Source organism: Myodes glareolus, chromosome 16 (assembly GCF_982192425.1).
Source record: "Myodes glareolus chromosome 16, mMyoGla1.1, whole genome shotgun sequence".
Lineage (NCBI taxonomy): Eukaryota > Metazoa > Chordata > Mammalia > Rodentia > Cricetidae > Myodes > Myodes glareolus.
In genome coordinates this window covers 43,115,708-43,128,438 of record NC_142041.1, presented here as the reverse complement: position 1 = coordinate 43,128,438, position 12,731 = coordinate 43,115,708, and positions in this window count along the sequence as shown.

The window sequence follows — 12,731 nt, the reverse complement described above, 5'->3', positions numbered from 1 at the left end:
GTTTAGCATGTGAAACTTAGATGGTCAAAGAAACCTAAACTTTAAAGAAATACAACTCTAGCATGATTTTTTTGCAAAAACAATTCTACTAAAGTATTTATTCAGTGTGGTATTCAAGTACATATACTTTAAATATTGTTTTGCTGTTAAAATACATGCAGAACTAGGAAATCTAAAAACTTCACTAGTCCCTCCCAACTCAGAATTAGTCAGATTAGACTCCTCAAAGACTGCTATTTGCCATATGCTAAGTGGACACTGGGGAACTGGCGACAATTTCTCTGTATTGTGGGATGGGCACAATATGTAACAGACCTCATTTTCACCCTTTGCGGAATACCAAGCATTTATTTTATGCATTCTCATTCTGGTAATGAGAGTTGCAATTATATATTCACTTTGATATTCTGTAAATTTTCATTGCCTATTAATATGTAAAAGACTTATACATTATCTGCTAAACTATGTAAGAATGAAATGGAAATACTGCATAACTTCACTTGTTCACACAGGAAGTGGGGATCAAAAGAAAGATTTCTGCTGATATCCTCAGTTTTAAAACTTATTGATCTCTATTAAGACCAATTTTCCTATCTTCGATGTACATAGGTACTCCTTACAGCATTATTGTGGTTAAAAGTTTTAGGTTAGTCTGGCAATCTTGAAGACTGAATGATTCATTTATTTAGAAAACAAATATATCAAAATCAAACCTGAAGTACTTTTGGAATAGTCTTACCACAAGATTTCCAGCTGCAAATCCAGTATATACAACATCTGGGAACATATTCATTACTGCCCATTATGCTTAGCAAACTCTCCTGTTGTCTTTACTGGAATCATCTTCATGTGATTTTGGTTTCCCTTATTATTTTATGATTCTAAATTCTGAAAACCAGACATGTCACAAACAACGTCTGAAGAAGCTAGTCTATAAACACTTGACTTATAGTTAGCATATCTTATGTTCAAAGTTATTCATAACCAGACTTGATTCTACCCCAATAGCATGAAAGCTACTTAATTAAATAAAAAATATTTGCTAATCTTTTTGAGAGAGACTGCTTGGGTAACAACAAATCATTATTAATAATAAAGAGCCTTGAAAATATCCGTGGATAGGTGAAAACTAGGCTGAATGTCAAAATCTAGCCACTATGACTAGAGAGGACACAGAAAGCAAAGAACCACAGGAGGAAAGTGGTAGGGAGTTAACTTGGTGGGAAAGCATGGCAGCTTTCACACAGATTTCCCTAGGTTGTTAGCCCAGCAGAGCAGTTTAAAAGAAAAGCTTGCATTGTCTCTCTGCTGACTTCATTCACTTCATTCAGCTTACACTATCATAGTGAAAGTCAGAGTTAGTCTTTAAAACCCAATTGGAGACTCAGCAGCTGCAACATCTAAAGCAACCCCAATATAAGACTTTCTATTTGGGGCACATGGTATGAAATGTTCTATAAAAACCATCACTTTTCTCTTTAACATCAGCACCTCCTGGCACTAGTGGAATGGGAGTTTTGCAGTTGTTTCTCCTGAACTAATATTCCTAATAAGATGTGCTTTTAATTTAATAGTAAATTTCCAGCCTACTTAACTACAATATGAAGCTTATCATTGAAAGTAGCTTCTGAATCTTATATTATTCCAACTGGACTTACAAGTTAATTATAATAGTGTGAATAGAAAATGAATGATAATCTAGACAACCAATTTTTATGCTTAATAAGTTAATCATAAATTATCAAATTTCTTCTACACATGCTAATTATAATACCACCTAAATACAAAAACATATATACTAGTACAACTAAGCTGTTTAAGCACTGGCCTTATAATTACAGCAATAACCTAGGATTAACACGCCATGTGAAGGTTAATGGCTGGCATAGAAAATGCTTTGGCCATTAACTCTAAATACGTTCACTGAACTTTAATTATTATTTCAAAATTGCTAAAACGTATATAGAAAAAAATGAAAACATCATCTCTACTGCGTTGCTTCTCACTTAAATGTTGTCAACTTTATCAATTATTTGAAAAAAATTTCTCCAAGACAGATTATGAATTGCTTCACTGAAAACATTTCATAAGTATGAGTTACACTGGAGTCAGATCGTGAGTGCGATTCTGAGAAAACAGATACAACTACAACCCATGTGAAGGAGCCTACTCACACAGAGTTTGAAGTAACTGGTGTTTGGAAAAGAGCCCTAATCAAAGATCTCAGAACTAAACAGGATGAATGTAATTCACCCAAATCTAAAATTGAATTGAGATAAATTTAGGAGGATTAGTTAAGAAATAAAACCCTGAGTACGGGAATTTATAGTTAGAATAGAGCAGACAATTAAGATACTTGGACAATATGACTGATAATTTTACACAAGAGAATCTTTAAAATTGGGGATTAAAAAAGTAACAGTGTGGGTAGAAGTAAATATAAAATAATATTCATGCAGACACTTAAGAAACTGGAGACTATGAGAAGAATCACACACATATACATATATATCAGAATACATATATTCAAAGCAAGATCAGCCAAAAAAGTGAAAAATATTAGAGAGAGGGAATGTAACAAACCTAAGACCATCAAGAAATTATTAGAGACCAAGGTATAAATAAATCATTATTCAAGATTGAAAGTGTAGTCATTTCTACACAGAAGGTGGATGCTAATCACAAATATGGGGAGATGAAGGAATAAGAAAGTAAAACAGACAAGAATAAGAGCACAAGATACTAACCTGAGCATGTGGAAAATTAATGCAAGCAAGGCTAAAAGAGTTATCTACACCAAGGATGCTTGTAAGAAGCCTAAAGAAACATTCTGGTTCAGGATTACTAAAAATACGCATAAAATATGCACAAATGTTTGTATACATTTAAATGGTACGTACATTACGGAAAGGGCTAAATGAAATTATGTCACCTCATACTGTAAAAAATGTCACCTCATACTGTAAAAAAATGAAAATTATTAATAGCGATCAATTTTTAAACGAGGTAAAAAGAAACGGCAGTTGGGGCATGCATGCTACAGACAATATATTCTGGGACTCTAATATAGATCAAATGTAAGCAGTTAAAAAGTGAGAATGAGAGGCAAGTCTTTAGAAAGATTACAAGCAATAAGATACAATTGCTACAAGGAACACGGTAAACAAGAAATGAAAAACTGTTGGATAATAAAAAAAACATTATAAGGTAAAATAAATAAGTCCAATGCAGTAATAACAACATTGGATGATGAACAGTTTAGAACACAGTTCATCAACACAGAAAGGGATACTAGCAGCTATCTGTAGCCACACTATCATGTATGCTCAAGAGACTCTGCCTCCATGTTCTAGACATCAGTAACTCTTCCAATGGACAAAACACTTAGAAACATTAATTTTAGTTCTAGAACCAGAAAAAATATTGCTTTAGTTAAAATTTTATAGATTAAGTTGTTCCATTTGACACACATTTTTTAAGCATAGAAGGGAGAAGTATTAAGTGGCAATTGTTGATCGAATATATAAACTCATGAATACCAGATACATGTGCATGGATGTGTAAAGGATCTTCAGAAAAAAACATTTCAAGCATCTGTGCTATACATGGTAGTATCCAAGAGTCGGACACTTAATACCACATCACTAAATAGCTCTGGAGTGAAAGTTGGAAGATTTAGTGTAGTCTTAAGAAAATAATAAAATGGCAAAGAGGATAAGAAATATATATTGTGTGTTACAAATAGAAGAAAAAAAGTATTAAACTTCATAAAACATTGCATGGTGGGAAATATAAAGTATACATAAGAAGTCACATGTTTTAAAAATATGCATGGAAAGTTATAATTTTATCTGATGCATTTGAATACTAGCAACTAATACAACTGGCAGAATTATATAAATTGACAGAATTATGTCTAGACAAGTATTAATTTTTGCAAAGAATAATTTATTAATATTTCATTTTCTATCTCAAGGGAGTTATTAAGTATGAATTTCATAGCAAATTCTACCTACTTTAGTTTCTCTCTTGCATCTGATAAGAAACAAATAGCTTTCATTATAAATAAATTCACTCCAAGTAAATTTATTTGAAGAAATGTTCTTCTTAACACAATTTGTGGAAATAATCAGAGCTTGGTTTCCTCCATGTATGTCTTGCAAAACCCCTCTTTGAAAAGTATAAGTTGTCTTTTAATTATACTAAAATATAATTTCAATAATTATCAGACACAGATATGTCATCTAACTTGTAACAGAGAGTCTGACTCTTGGTGTCTTGTTTAACAGTATGCCTGACCTAAATGCCTTTCTGCTTAATGAAATGGGATGTACCCCACTGCTCATTACTGCTCTGCATTAGTGGGAACAGAAAACAAGAGGCTTCTATACCCAGGTCTTATAAAATACAAGTGTTTCTGCTTACATGTAGGATAGCTTGAGTGAGGTGTGGACTTATTTACCTCAGCTTCAAAGAAATCTGACTGGGATCCCCTAAAGCCTCATCTAACAGGCTTGAAATTCTATTTATGAGTTGTGCCTTCCCCCAAGAGTATTTGGCAGGTTTCTTTGTAGGATAGTATATAAAAACATTTCTGATCAAAACAATCAGTTGATGGATTTTGGAAATTTCAGGTTTGTGGCTGCAAGTTTTGGAGATTGGGTCTGGAAGTTAATAGAAACCCAGGAACCCCTTTAGCCTTTTGCAGTAACTTCTAGGATCAGAGAATGTTGAAAAACACCAAACTCTATGGGCTGCTCCTTAATCACTACCTCGGCATGCCACGTGGTATACTGTACAGCAGAAGAGGTAGCATATTTTATGCTGTGAGTAGATAAACCCCAGAGAATTATGAGCTATGATGTCAGCCTAGAAGTTCAGAAGAGATCAAAGCAGCATTTGTTTTGGTGGTACAAAACGAAATTTATCCTATAATGCTGTTAAAATCGTCTATCTTTTAGAAAAGCAAATAAGCTGTAATACAAATTATTTCCTTTTTGAAGAAAAATAAGACTTTAGAAAGAAAATGTGGAACTAAAAACATAATTCTGACATCCACAGGTTTCTGCAGTGCAGATCCCCAGCCAAGAAAATGAAAGCTGAAAGTCTCAGGCCATTTTTGAAGTGATCGTCACTTACAATACAAACCTTTTTTTTAATTTTTTTTATTTTTGGACAGATCAATAGATGGTAGGCAGATATCTAGATATAAATAAATTTTGCATTAATAATGACTGCACCTCAGTAATGCGTATCAGCACCTAAACTGTATGCGTTATATAGTACACATGCACTCTGCAGAAGAGAGACGTGGGGAAACAACAGCTCCTGAAGATAGAACAGCATAGTTGACACCAAGTGGTTTCTGAGATTCTTTTTGGTTCTAATCAATCTGTTGCTGAGTATGCAAAGTCAAAGAAAGCTTTTAAGTAGAAAAGAAATAAACTCTCCTCACATGGATTTAATATTCTTGAGAAAAAGTCAGAGATCTAAAATTTATAATACACAAACCCATATTATAATTTATTAAATCAGTCAACATCTACCTAACATGAAAAGATGTCTCTAAGATAAAACTAATTTTGTTCATGATATAAATATTAATGACAGTATCCCCTCTATTTCAAAAATATAAAATTTTTCTTACATGAAAACCATTTCATGGGAGAAAGACATTTACTGAATTTTGGTTTCGCCTTAGAGATTATCTTAGAAGATATTCTCTTTTACTTTTGATAACCTTATTATCTTATTCTTCAAATCACAGTTTTTTCTAAGAAAGTTTGCTATTTATCTCAGGAAAAAACTAAAACAGAAAAAAATGTTCTTGTTTTTTATGTTCCCTTAAGATTATAGATGTTATGCTTGATGCAAACACATTGCATACTACTTTTAAAAAGAGTTATCTTCATGACCTACTGGTGTGCATTATAACTTTGACCTTAGACAATTTCTAAGTTAAAACTGTCAAATTGGATGTCCTATTGGATGGCCTCCTAGCACAAACATTTAATCTTAAACTGAGCCTTCTGCAGCAGCATTTCTTTATTTCTGGCAAATATTCAAATCTCTCTCTCTCTCTCTCTCTCTCTCTCTCTCTCTCTCTCTCTCTCTCTCTCCCTCTCTTTCTCTCTCTCTGCCCTCAGCATAACATACTGTTGAAATATATTCATACCTGGAAAAATCTGTTGCATTTTTACCTTAACAATTCCACACATAGTTCTCAGAATTTTCTTTAAGAATATTATAATTAGCCTGATTAATAAAGCATTGTAGTAAATCAAACTGCTCTGCTCAATGAGGGGTGGGAACAGGGGATAATAGATGGTCAACGAAGGCTAGTGCATTTAGTCATTTAAAAAAAAAAAGACAAATCTCGTCTGAGATGCCCAGGTTCACTGCTTTCGATTTAGACTAAGTCTTTAATCTATAAATACTTTTGGCAAATGAAAACAAAAGGAAAAAAATAAAGAGCAACAAAAACAAAACAAAATTTATTTATCTTATTATGAAATTGGATGATTAATTATCTGGGCAGCTATATATTTTATAAATATAAGAAAATTCAAAAGAAGTTAAAGAGTTTACAATGAGTCTTTGCTTATATTAATCCACTGAGATCCTTTTGCAGTGGGCATTGACAAGTGAGCCCTGTTACCATTTAGCTGCTGTCGCTGCTGCTACAGCTGCATCCACTGCCACCACACCACACTGGATTCATTGAAAGACTCGCATAGAGTAACGAACACCCTTCATCATCTTCCTGGTTAGTTCAAAGCTCCCAAAGCAGTAAGAATACATAGACCCTGCCAGTCCTACTTTAAAGTTAGCATGTGACATTCACACCAACCAGAAATTTCAAGGAGAGGCTCAATAGTGTAGGATACACTTAAGCTGTCGTGGTTCTATAAATGGCAGCTAACCAAGAGGAAAAGGGAAAGCCGTTTGTTTACACTTCAAGGTTAACTTATTGAATTCACCCTCACATCCACATGTACCTCCAGCTCCAGGGAATCAGTGTCGGATGTCAACCACACACACAGATATGCAATCGTTCGTATAAATAAAAATTAAATATTCTTGAAGAGCCAAAGTAAGTGCCCTGTGAGGGAGAGTGGTTCAATTCAGGGCAATCCATCCTGATTCTATCACATTTGCTTATCGGTTGAAAAAAGTTTAACTGTTTTTCTGGAATATTCTGTTTGCTCTCTCATCTTGATGTCATCCCAGTGTCCTCATCTGTGTCAAATAGTGCTCCAGGGGCTATCAGCTACTTATACTAAATGGCAGTAACAAGTTATTCAATAAAAATAGTGGATACCTATACAAAGAAATTTTACTTTTGATTTATCAGAATTTTTACTTAAAAGAGCATGTGCCATTTTAGTATCTTGAATAGAGCTGTGTGTTTTGCCTCTATCTTATTATAAAATCACACCACACGGAATCTAGGTCATGCTTGTTATTATTAATACACAGTAAAAATGCCATGAATTTTCTATTTGCCCTTTTCAAGGTGTTCTCCACCATCCTCCCTACCTCTATTCTGTCTCCTTCAAGTTGTCCCCAATGTGGGAAATCAGAACCTTTCTCTGCCATGCTAAAGTTAATGTTTCCTTCCTTCCTATCTCTTAAATGACCTTGGTCAGACACTTTTCTTTGAGGCATAGTATATATCTGTTTCGGGTTGTGAAAATCTCTCAGGCTTTTTCTTTATTTGCTGATGTTTTTTAAATTTTCTAACATACTGCCCCCCCCTACGAAAGAGGCATTTCCTCTTGCAGCTTGCATCTTCCTCCTCCCTGCCCCCTCTTTCCTTCTCCTCTTACTTCGTATGACTTCATCCCCTCTCTCCCCTTTATAGCCTTGGTACCTTCCTTTCACAAATTTACAAATTATCTCCACAAAGTTGTCATTTTAAACCTAAAATAATGCCCTATTCTCAAATTTAATTAAAGTAGAAGTCAATATATTTTTAATTCTCTTAAAATTAAGTTTTCTAACTATAGAGCAATACACAAAATAGCTAGAGGGTTTTATCATAAAACTCATTTTAAATTATATTTAAATTATAGTTATACCTTTTAGGTAATTCATAATAGCAAGAGGTATGCAGTAAACAAAAATTATTTGCTTTTACCAAGCTAATACATTCAAATGCATCATTGAATAAGCTGATATTTCACTGATTGGTTAATACATATAGGCCATGACAAAATAGATAATATCAGCAAAATATATAACCATGGAAATACATGAAAAAATATAAACACAAATATTAATTTTCATTGTCTTCAACCTTATTGATAGCTAATATATTTTATAGGTAAAATTCATGCATTGTTTATTAACATTTCATGTCCTATGAAAGAGACAACTCAGTCTGATGAGCATGAGCATGCAGCAGAGCAGGGGACTCCAGGCACACCTGCAGTCACACTCTGGGGCACACCTGCAGTCGTACTGTGGGGCACACCTGCAACCACACTCTGGGGCACACCTGCAGTCGTACTGTGGGGCACACCTGCAGTCACACTCTGGGCACACCAGCAGTCGTACTGTAGGGCACACCTGCAGTCACACTCTGGGGCACACCTGCAGTCCTACTGTGCAACACACCGGCAGTCACACTCTGGAGAACACCTGACATCACAATGTGGGGCACATCTACAGTCCCACTGTGGGCATACCTGCAGTCACACTCTGGGGCATACCTGCAGTCCTACTTTGGGGCACACCTGCAGTCACACTCTGGAGAACACCTGATATCACAATGTGGGGAACACCTGCAGTCACACTGTAGGCACGCATGCAGTCACACTGTGAAGCACACCCTGCAGTCACACTGTGGGCACATTTGTAGTACCACTGTGGGTACTACAGTCCAATGTACTTGGTAGATACCATGAAAAGAAGACCTGAACCCACTAGTTTGAGACTCTCATCTCAGCAAGCAAATACACAAATGAATAAATGTAAAGAAGAAATGTTTTATCTACTTCACTATTTTCTAAAATGCAGACTAAGAGAATGTTCTTAGTTCCTGTGATCCATAACCAGTTATTATGATAAAACCTCAATTAAATAAGTTTTGCTTCCAAATATGTATCGATTTAGGTATTAATATCCATGTTTACAAAAATAGGTTAAATCATCCAAACATACTAAATAAAATACTTTAAATGCTACACATTTCAGTTATCAGAGCCAATAGGTTGCTTCCGGTGGAAAGAACAAATCCTTTTTCTAACAGTGTTGCCATTGCTACTGTAACAGCTAGTATGGGAGGAATGCAGCTGATGTTCATGCAAGTAAAGCTAATTTGCAAGCTTAGCATGTTCTTAAGGAGTTGGAGATGCTTTCCAAGTTAGTGAAAACATCACTCAGAAAAATCTCTTTGCAAAATGTCTATGATGCCAGTGGATCAGACAGGTGATGCCAACAATAGATCACTCACTTCCCTGAGTCTTCAAAGGTGATGCTGATAATGCAAATGACATGGCAATTGTGTGAATGACTATGGCAAGTATGCTTTGATCATCTCTTTTCTTATCAGTAGGAGACTCACATAAGCAACCACGAAAACAAAAATGTATCTAGTAGCTGTGATCTGCCTAGAAATACTTCACAAAGGCTATAAAATTTAGGAATCTTGTATTAGGGAAAGAGTAAGGAATCTGATACAGACCTAGCCGCTACTGTTACTGAGCAAAGGATAAGTCCCTGACCAAATCTGTCTAGACTTAGTTTAATGGAAAAGAGAAATAGAGCTGAAATTCTATACCTAAATAATATTTCTATCCTGGAGAATTTCTTGCAATAGAAAGACAACCTGTTTTACTTGCAAAGTCTCAATTTTCTCATTTTTCAAGTGGACATGGCATCATTTGCAGGCTCTCAAAAGAGCTCAGAAAGTTTAATGAGGTGACATATCGGAAATGTTATCTAAAGGAAAATATTTTTATTATCTCTGCAGATAATACCTCAGCTTGACTAAAGAAAAGAAAGATAACACAAGCTATCATTGTATTATGATAAAGCAATGAACTACCATCTGCAGGAAATTGGCTTCATGAAAGGCAATGGCAAAGAGCACATCAGGATTACATGGAATCAATCAGAGGCAGGCAGGAAGAACACAAGCCAGATGAAGTGGGGTCTTTTATGACAGGCAGGAGAATATATCAAAGCCATCCTTGCTAATTTCAAAAAAAAAAAAAAAAAAAAAAAAACCCTCTCTCCGCTCGAGGTGAGAACATTGCTTCAGACAGCATGCTGGCTCTGCCAGACTTCTGTGAAGATGCTATGACTCCATTTGTGGGGTTCTTAAAGAATGGTTTAGGAATGAAAAAGGCCAGCTAGGGTAAGCTTCGTAAGTTAGATCACTAGTGAGAGCAAATGGACTGTGTGATTCCCATGTTCCCTTCTCCACCGGGAATTTATTTGTCCCAACTGTACCCTCATTTTGTATTTTGATTCTGGGTCAAGATTCACTTAAACACTACCTTCCAAAACTGATAATCAATTTTATATGCAGCTAAAGAGGTATACCTTTGTAAAACTAAGTAATACAACGAACTTGGTAAAAAGAAATGCATATATCCTTGAAAGACAGAGAAATTCAGGACGAGAAACAATGCTCAAAAATTAAAGGTTCATGTAGTTATACGGAAGTTCAAGCAGAAGGACTGTAAGAGTCACAGGTGTAATGACACCAAGGAAACAGTATTTTCCAAGTGCAATGGTTTGATATGAAATCACAGAGATTGTGGCAGAATACACAGAGTCCCATCACAGATAGCGGAGAGTAGATATGAGCTCCTATCCTTAACCTGGAAGCTGTCTCTAGTTGACAACTCCTTCCAAAGGTACTATTAGACTTCCCCAGTGGTATCTCACTTGATGTATAAACCGAACTTAAGGGAACCCCTTTGCACAGTAGTAGAAGGCCAACACCAAAGGAGTTCAGTAATATTTACATAGAATTTTTGTCTTATATTGCTTTGTTTGGGCATTTTTCTTATTTTACCGATCTTGTGCTGTTATCATAAGGTTTCTGATTCTGTGTTTTTATGAATGTGTGTGTGTGTGTGTGTGTGTGTATGCATCTGTGTTTCCAGTACTTTTTTTCTGCTTTGTTTGTGTTTTTGTTTGCCTGTTTGTTTTCTAAAGAGAGAGAGAAAGAAAACATGGAGTTTGTTAGGTCAGGAAAGTGAGGAGTATCTTGAAATAATTAGGGAATGAGAAAATGTGATCAAAATATCCTGTAAAAATTTTTAATTAAAATTATTTTATTTTTTCAAAATTACAGATTATGGATCACAGCAGCACAGCAGGTACTCCATGACGATGACAGTTTTTCACAGTAGGCCTCAGGAGAACTATGAAGGAGCTCTGATCCTATGCTTAAGTTATAAATTCAAAGGCAGGCAGTTATCCACTTCTGTAGTACCAGCTACCTGGCCAGCCAAGACGGGACCATGTCTTGAGGCCAGAAGTTTAAGATCAGACTACTCTGCAAAATAAACCCCAAGTTACACAAGAGCTCTAACCTCCAATCAAAGAATTCTTTCTGCAACAAGAGGAGACCATCACAGAGAACCACAACTGGATACAATGCTGAGATCATGGAGAGCTCCGTGTCAATGAAAACCTCTGCCTCCCAGCTCCTGCACTGATGTCTCTCAGGGAAGAGCAAAAAAGTTAAGGTTAAAAAAGAAATTGTAAAATCTGGAATACATGAATGCCTGCTGTAAAACAATCTCTCATAAAAATGTCTGCATAAGCAAGACCTGAACAGTATCAATATCAATAAGTATGGTAATGTGGAAAAGCAAAAGTCTCTCAGTAAACTCCCAAACCTAGACAAAGAACCACAGGAAACTAATGATTGCTGAGAGAAGGGGAATTATCCAAAGATGAGCAGAGTAACTGGTTATCCAATAAAAAGTTATGTAAATAATCCACAGCAAGAATGGACGGAAAAGTCTGTATTTATATGTTTGTGTATTTATATATTTATGTATTTATACATTTGTACACACATATACATTTATTTAATATATAACTACATTATATATATTTAATTTATGTTTAATTACATGTATTTTGTAACCATGATCATCAAGGCAATAAGCTATTGATTTGATAGTGAGCAAGTGTGGAAGAAGTTGGATGGAGGAGACTTCATAGTTTCTGGGGAGCAAAGAAATTGGGATGCAATTATATTTTAATTAAATTTAATAAAAGGTGAAAACATTTTTTAAAAAATAGTAAGGCAGCATCTACACAAATCTAAACATTCTGGGATGTCTACCATTAAGCAAAGAAACATTGAGAGGAAATTCATCGTGTTTAGTATCGATATATAAAGGACAGTATGAGAATATTATATAAAAACAATGCATACACAGTGGGAAGGGGCCCTGAGTTCCCCAAAGCCTCACAGGTATAAATCATTAGACTTCAACAGCTTGTAATGTCATTGGTGTTGGCAGAAGAGCTGAAACGTCAAATACCATGCTAGCAGCTGCCACCTGGGGATTGCACAGCTCTACTTTGAATAAATGTCAGAGGATAAATTAACTAAATAACATTAATTGCATTTTATCTGTGGTTTCTTTCTATTTATTTTCTAGTAAGTATCTTTTTTTATGGTATAAAAGCAGTTAATTCACTGAAGGGTCAATGAATTTGAGATAGTAAACAACTAAATTAATTAACTCACATAA